Source organism: Ranitomeya imitator, chromosome 4, assembly GCF_032444005.1.
Source record: "Ranitomeya imitator isolate aRanImi1 chromosome 4, aRanImi1.pri, whole genome shotgun sequence".
Taxonomy (NCBI): domain Eukaryota; kingdom Metazoa; phylum Chordata; class Amphibia; order Anura; family Dendrobatidae; genus Ranitomeya; species Ranitomeya imitator.
Window position 1 is genome coordinate 25,663,025 of NC_091285.1, and position 7,917 is coordinate 25,670,941.

A 7,917-nucleotide genomic window follows, 5' to 3' on the forward strand; every position below is an offset into this window, starting at 1 on the left:
TACAGTACCCATAACTAATCCACCATATATTACATACATACTATACAAATAAATAATGGTGCTATACAGTACCCATAACTGATCCACCATATATTACATACATACTATACAAATAAATAATGGTGCTATACAGTACCCATAGCTAATCCACCATATATTACATACATACTATACAAATAAATAATGGTGCTATACAGTACCCATAACTGATCCACCATATATTACATACATACTATATATACATAATGATGATATACAGTACCTATCACTTCCCAATTTCCTATTCTTTTGCATGTTTGTCACACTTAAATGTTTCAGATCACCAAACAAATTTACCTATATTAGACAAAGATAACACAAGTAATCACAAAATGCAGTTTATAAATGAAGGTCTTTATTATTAAGGGAAATCCAAACCTACAGGATCCTGTGTGAAAAAGTGATTGTCCCCTAAACCTTTTGCAGCAACAACTGCAATCAAGCGTTTGCGATAACTGCCAATGGGTCTTTTACAGCGCTCTGGAGGAATTTGGCCACTCACCTTTGCAGAATTGTTGTAATTCAGCCGCATAGGAGGGTTTTTGAGCATGAACCGCCCTTTTAAGGTCATGCCACAGCATCTCATTAAGGTCAGGACTTTAATTAGGCCACTCCAAAGTCTTAATTTTGTTTTTCTTAAGCCATTCAGAGGTGGACTTGCTGGTGTGGTTTTGATATTTCCTGCTGCATAACCCAAGTGCGCTTCAGCCTGAGATCACGAACAGATGGCCGGACAATTTCCTTCAGAATTTTTTGGTAGACAGCAGAATTTATTGTTCAATTTACCACAGCAAGTCTTCCAGCTCCCAAAGCAGCAAAACAGCCCTAGACCATCACACTGCCACCACCATATTTTACTGTTGGTATGATGTTCCTTTTCTGAAATGTGTTCCTTCTACGCCAGATGTAATGAGATATATACCTTCCAAAAAGTTCAACTTTTGTCTTGTCAGTCCACAGAGTAACCTCCCAAAAGTCTTGGAGATCATCAAGATGTTTTCTGTCAAAACTGAGATGAGTATTTACTTTCTTATTATTCAGCAGTGGTTTCCATCTTGAAACTCTGCCATGCAGGCCATTTTTGCCCAATTTCTTTCTTATGGTGGAGTCAGGAACACTAACCTTAATGGAGGCAAGTGAGGCTTGTAGTTCTTTGGATGTTGTTGTGGGGTCTTTTGAGACCTCTTGGATGAGTCATCGCTGCGCTCTTGGGTAATTTTGGTCTGCCGGCCACTCCTGGGAAGGTTCACCACAATTCCATGTTTTCGCCATAACTCACTGTGTTTCACTGGAGTCCCAAAGCCTTAGAAATGGCTTTATAACCTTTTCCAGACTGATAGATCTCAATTACTTTGTTTCTCATTTGTTCCAGAATATTTTGGTTTACTTCACTTTGTCAGGCAGGTCCTATTTAAGTGATTTTGTGATTGAGAACAGGTGTGACTAGGGAATTTGAACTCAGCTTCCCAAAGATGTGATAAACCACAGTTAATTTATGTTTTAACAGGGAAACTTTTTTATACAGGACCCTGTAGGTTTGGATTTTATTTTCTCTTAATAATAAAGACATTCATTTTAAAACTGCATTTTATTTGTGTTATCTTTGTCTAATGTTTAAATTTGGTGATCTGAAACATTTAAGTGAGACAAACATGCAAAAGAGTAGCAAATCAGGAAGGGGGTAAACATTTTTCCCCAGCTATATATATATTTATACACTGCTCAAAAAAATAAAGGGAACACTAAAATCCCACATCCTAGATATCACTGAATGAAATATTCCAGTTGTAAATCTTTGTTCATTAAATAGTGGAATGTGTTGAGATTCGAACAATAAAACCTAAAAATTATCAACGTAAATCACAACTAATATCCCACGGAGGTCTGGAGTTGGATTGATGCTCAAAACCAAAGTGGAAAAGGTAGTTACAGGCTGATCCAACTTGTGCCTCAGTGGAAATACCTCAAGACAAGGAAATGATGCTCAGTAGTGTGTGTGGCCTCCACGTGCCTGTATGACTTCCCTACAATGCTTGGGCAAGCTCCTGATGAGGCGGCGGGAGGTCCCTGAGGGATCTCCTCCCAGACCTGGACTAAAGCATCCTGGACAGTTGGTGGTGCAACGTGGCGTTGGTGGATGGTACGAGACATGATGTCCCAGATGTGTTCAATCGGATTCAGGTCTGGGGAACGGGTGGGCCAGTCCACAGCTTCAATGTATTTATCTTGCAGGAACTGCTGACACACTCCAGCCACATGAGGTCTGGCATTGTCCTGCATTAGGAGGAACCCAAGGCTAACCGCACCAGCATATGGTCTCAAAAAGGGTCTGAGGATCTCATCTCGGTACCTAATAGCAGTCAGGCTACCTCTGGCGAGCACATGGAGGGCTGTGCGGCCCTCCAAAGAAATGCCACCCCACACCATTACTGACCCACTGCCAAACCGGTCATGCTGAAGGATGTTGCAGGCAGATCGCTCTCCAGACTCTCATGTCTGTCACATGTGCTCAGTGTGAACCTGCTTTCATCTGTGAAGAGCACAGGGTGCCAGTGGCAAATGCCAAGCGTCCTGCATGATGTTGGGCTGTGAGCATAACCCCCATCAGTGGACATCGGGTACTCAGACCATCCTCATGGAGTCGGTTTCTAACCATTTGTGCAGACACATGCACATTTGTGGCCTGCTGGAGGTAATTTTGCAAGGCTCTAGAAGTGCCCCTCCAGTTCCTCCTTGCACAAAGGCTGAGGTAGCGGTCCTGCTGCTGAGTTGTTGCCCTCCTACACCCTCCTCCATGTATCCTGGTGTACTGGCCTGTCTCCTGGTAGCGCCTCCAGCCTCTGGGCACTACGCTGACAGACACAGCAAACCTTCTTGCCACAGCTCGCATTGATGTGCCATCCTGGATGAGCTGCGCTACCTGAGCCACTTGTGTGGGTTGTAGAGTCCGTCTCATGCTACCACGAGTGTGAAAGCACAACCAACATTCAAAAGTGACCAAAACATCAGCCAGAAAGCATTGGTACTGAGATGTGATCTGTGGTCTCCACCTGTAGAACCGCTCCTTTATTGAGGGTGTCTTGATAATTGCCAATAATTTCCATCTGTTGTCTATTCCATTTGCACAACAGCATGTGAAATTGATTGTCAATCAGTGTTGCTTCCTAAGTAGACAGTTTGATTTTGCAGAAGTTTGATTTACTTGGAGTTATATTCTGTTGTGTAAGTGTTCCCTTTATTTTTTTGAGCAGTGTATATATGTATATATATCGTATATATTATATGTGTATCACATGGTAGGATTAGTTATGAGTACTATATGGCACCATTATTTACTTATATAGTATGCACGTAGTATATAATGGGATTAGTTCAACATTTTATATCAATATATGAAATGTATGTAGTATAGTAGAATTAGTTACGGGTACTGTATAGCAGCAGTATTTATTTGCATGGAATGTATGCAGTATATGGTGGGTACATTTTAATCTTGTGTACTGTATGGCAAAATTATGTATTTAGTATGTACAGTATATCTGTAGTTTATAGTGGTATTAGTTATGCGTACTACATGGCAGCAATATGTATTTGTGTAGTATATTTATGTAGTATATAGTGAGACTGGTATTATGTACTGTATGGCAGCATTATATACCGATATAGTATGTAATTATACATTTGCTGGGTTGTCCTCCCCTGCAGCCTAAAGAGGCAGATTACCGATAATAATGATATATATTGGATGTACATAGAGATATGTATTTAGGGTTATTGTCTCTTTAAGACATACCGTATATTGCAAACACCGCACCCTGATGTTATATTTCAATATTGGTTTGGTCACCTCATTGTTACTAGATTTACTGTTAATCCTTCTGACAATAATCTTTTGGTTAAGGCGCATTTTTTTCAGCATTTCTTATGAATACAGTCATAATAGGTATTTATACATCACCCTCCATTTCTTCTTTGCAGGATACTATGCCTGCCTGGCGCTATTGTGTATCAGTAGCACCATATGGCACTGTTTATTGGGGGTTCACCACTGTTTTTGGGGGGCTTATTTTTGGACATGATGGGGCTATGAAAGGATTATTTCCAACAATGACCGTCTTCACCTACCTGATAGACAGGCGTTAATTTGCTGCTCATTTGGGGTCCGACCAATCCTGAGAGCGGGGCTCTAAAATTCCACATCAAAATGGAGCAGAGTCCTTGTTATAGAATTGTAATATATTACGGAAGTGTTTCTTTTTACGGTATGGCAAAATTATTTCTGTCTTATGCACCCCAAAAGTATTTATTTGTATAGTATGACAGTTTTTTTATGCGTACAGTGTGGTGTAATTATTTATGCGGAAACCAAGGCAGCATTATTTATGTTTACTCTATGTGATCATTATATGATTGTATGGTATGGCAGTTTTTTTTTCTATATAGTGTAATTACTTTTATGTACAGCAAGGCAGCATTATATGTTTACTGTGTGGCAGCATTATATATTTGTACAACGTGACAGTGTACTTTGTCCTGTGTAGCATCATTATTTATTTGTACAGTATGAGAGCATTATTTACTGTACGTCTGATGTATGATGGGATCAATTATGCGTACTTGCTGTTGGCAATATGTATTTGTAGTACATGATAGCATTTTTTTATGTGTACTGTATGGCAGGCTTACATATTTGAACAGTATGATGGTGTATTTTGTACTGTATGGTGGCATTATTTGTACTGTATGATGGCATCATTTATTGGGTATTGCATAGTAGAATTATTGTACAGAATAATACTGTTATTTGTGCTGTATAATGGTATTAGTTATGTGTACTGTATTGCAGTATTATATTATTGTACACTATAGTAGTGTTATTTATTTGTACTGAATAGTGATATTAGTTTCATGTTCATACTGTATGACAGCATTATATTATTGTAGAGTTTAACAGTAATTTTATTTGCACAGTATAGTGATATTAGTTACGTGCACTATATGGCAGTATTGTATTATTGTAGAGTGTAATAGTGCTATTTATTTGTACTACATAGTGGTATTAGTTCCAAGTATAGTATGGGTGACCTTATATTATTGTAAAGTTTAATAGTGCTATTTATTTGTACAGTATAGTGCTATTAGTTACATGTACTGTTTGGCAGCATTATATTATTGTAGCATTTAATAGTGTCAATTATTTGTACAGTAGAGTAGTTTTAGTTACGTGTAGCGTATGGCATCATTATATTATTGTAGAGCAGGGGTGCACAACGTTTTTTAATCCAAGGGCTGCAATGCCATACTGAACCAATCCCAAGGGCCGCAAAAAATGTAAGGCTGTACTTACATCAATACATCACCAGAACCAAATTTAAGTGTTTGAATAGGATATTGGAATGATTCTGTTCAGTTTTCAAGAAAATAAGTGTGAACAAAACGCTAACTTACATTCAGTATTTAGAGCCGAAACTGAACACAAACCTCATAATCTCCAAACTCTAAATTTTGAGTATTTTTTACGTTTTAACATAGAAATGTTGCAGGTTTTGGATTGCTAAATGTGTCCAAGATCAGAACCACTATCAGCACATGAACGCAGAAGCAGAACCACCATAAGTACAGTACATGAATACAGCAGCAGAACCACCATGAGTACATGAATACATCACCAAGCTTAGTACAGCGATCAATTGCAATGTCAGGTCAGTCCCATGTACAATTGTATTGCGTTAACCTACAACTCCCAGTATGTCTTTAACAATGGTCAGGAGATACTGGGAGTTGTTGTTAACAACCATCATCAGACTGCGGACCACAGTACTGAGGAAACGTAGTCAGTATCACAAAAAATATATATTCAGGTATCTTATATTTGACATCTTCTTTGACTGAAGTCATTCCTATCACTTTTTGTCTTCATGTAACACAGGCGCCAAGAGATTTCATGTTTATCTCCGCAGACGTCACTCTTCTCCATCTTCAGCAGCGATTCCTGACACCGTACCCTTAAAAATGTAAGTATCAGTATACTGCCCCATAAATAGATATCTCCCATGCTGCGTGCCTGAATAATTACCTGTGTTTCCTGCATAAAATGTCCCCCCACACTGCTCTTCTCCAAAATATCCCACTACATTGCTCTCTGTAAAATGTCCCCTGCACACTGCCCCTCTGCAAAATATGTCCCCTATACTGCCCCTTTGCAAAATATCCCTACCACACTACCCCTCTGTGGATGGAGCAACACATAGTGGACGCTCTGTGGACTCTATGTTGGGTAGGTCTGGTGTAGAGTATAGTAGTGTTATTTATTTGTACTGTATAGTGGTATTAGTTATGTTTACCGTATGGCAGCATTATATTCTTGTAGATTATGATAGTGTTATTTGTTCTATATAGTGGAATTAGTTATGTATACTGTGTGGCAGCATTATACTATTGTAGAGTATATTAAACTTATATTATTCTACAGTTTAATAGTGCTATTTATTTATACTGTATATTGGTGGTGTTACATGTACTGTATGGCAGAATTATTGCAGAGTATGATAGTGTTATACATTTCTACTGTCTAATGATATTTGTTCCTTGTACTGTATGACAGCATTATATTATTGTGGAATATAATAGTGTCATTTATTTGTACCGTATAGAGGTATTAGTTGTGTACTGTATGGCAGCATTGTATTATTGTAAAGTATAATAGTGTTATTTGTACTGTATAGCGGTATTAGTTACATGTACTGTATGGCAGCATTTTATTATTATAAAGTATAATAGTGTTATTTATTTGTACTGTATAGCGGTATTAGTTACTTGTACTGTATGGCAGCATTTTTTTTTCTAAAGTATAATAGTGTTATTTATTTGTACTGTATAGCAGTATTAGCTACATGTACTGTATGGCAGCATTTTATTATTGTAAAGTATAATAGTGTTATTTGTACTGTATACTGGTATTAGTTACATGTACTGTATGGCAGCATTTTATTTTTATAAAGTATAATAGTGTTATTTATTTGTACTGTGTAGCAGTATTAGTTACATGTACTGTATGGCAGCATTATATTATTGTAACGTATAATAGTGTTATTTGTACTGTATAGCGATTATAAGTTATATGTACTGTATGGCAGCATTTTATTATTGCAAAGTATAATAGTGTTACTTGTACTGTATAGCAGTATTAGTTACATGTACAGTATGGCAGCATTGTACTATTGTAGAGTATAATAGTGTTATTTGTTTGTACTGTATAGTGGTATTAGTTACATGTACTGTATGGCAGCATTTTATTATTGTAAAGTATAATAGTGTTATTTGTACTGTATACCGGTATTAGTTACATGTACTGTATGACAGCATTTTATTATTGTAAAATATAATAGTGTTACTGGTACTGTATAGCGGTATTAGTTACATGTACTGTATGGCAGAATTTTATTATTATAGAATTTAATAGTGTAATTTATTTGTACTGTATAGCGGTATTAGTTACATGTACTGTATGGCAGCATTTTATTATTATCATTATTATTATAGAATAGAATAGTGTCATTTATTTGTACTGTATTGTGGTATTAATTACATGTACTGTATGGCAGCATTGTATTATCTTAGAGTATTATTATTAATATTATAGTGTTATTTATTTGTACTGTATAGCGGTATAAGTTACATTTACTGTATGGTAGCATTGTATTATTGTACAGTATAATAGTGTTATTTACTTGTACTGTATAGTGTTATTAGTTATGTGCACCATATGGTAGCATTATCTGTGGTGCTGTTAAGTAAACATCTATAAACCAATCCAGCATAGTTGATATCTGTAACCTCTTAATTTCAGTACTCCCCCAGGAAAGCCAGAACTTTATA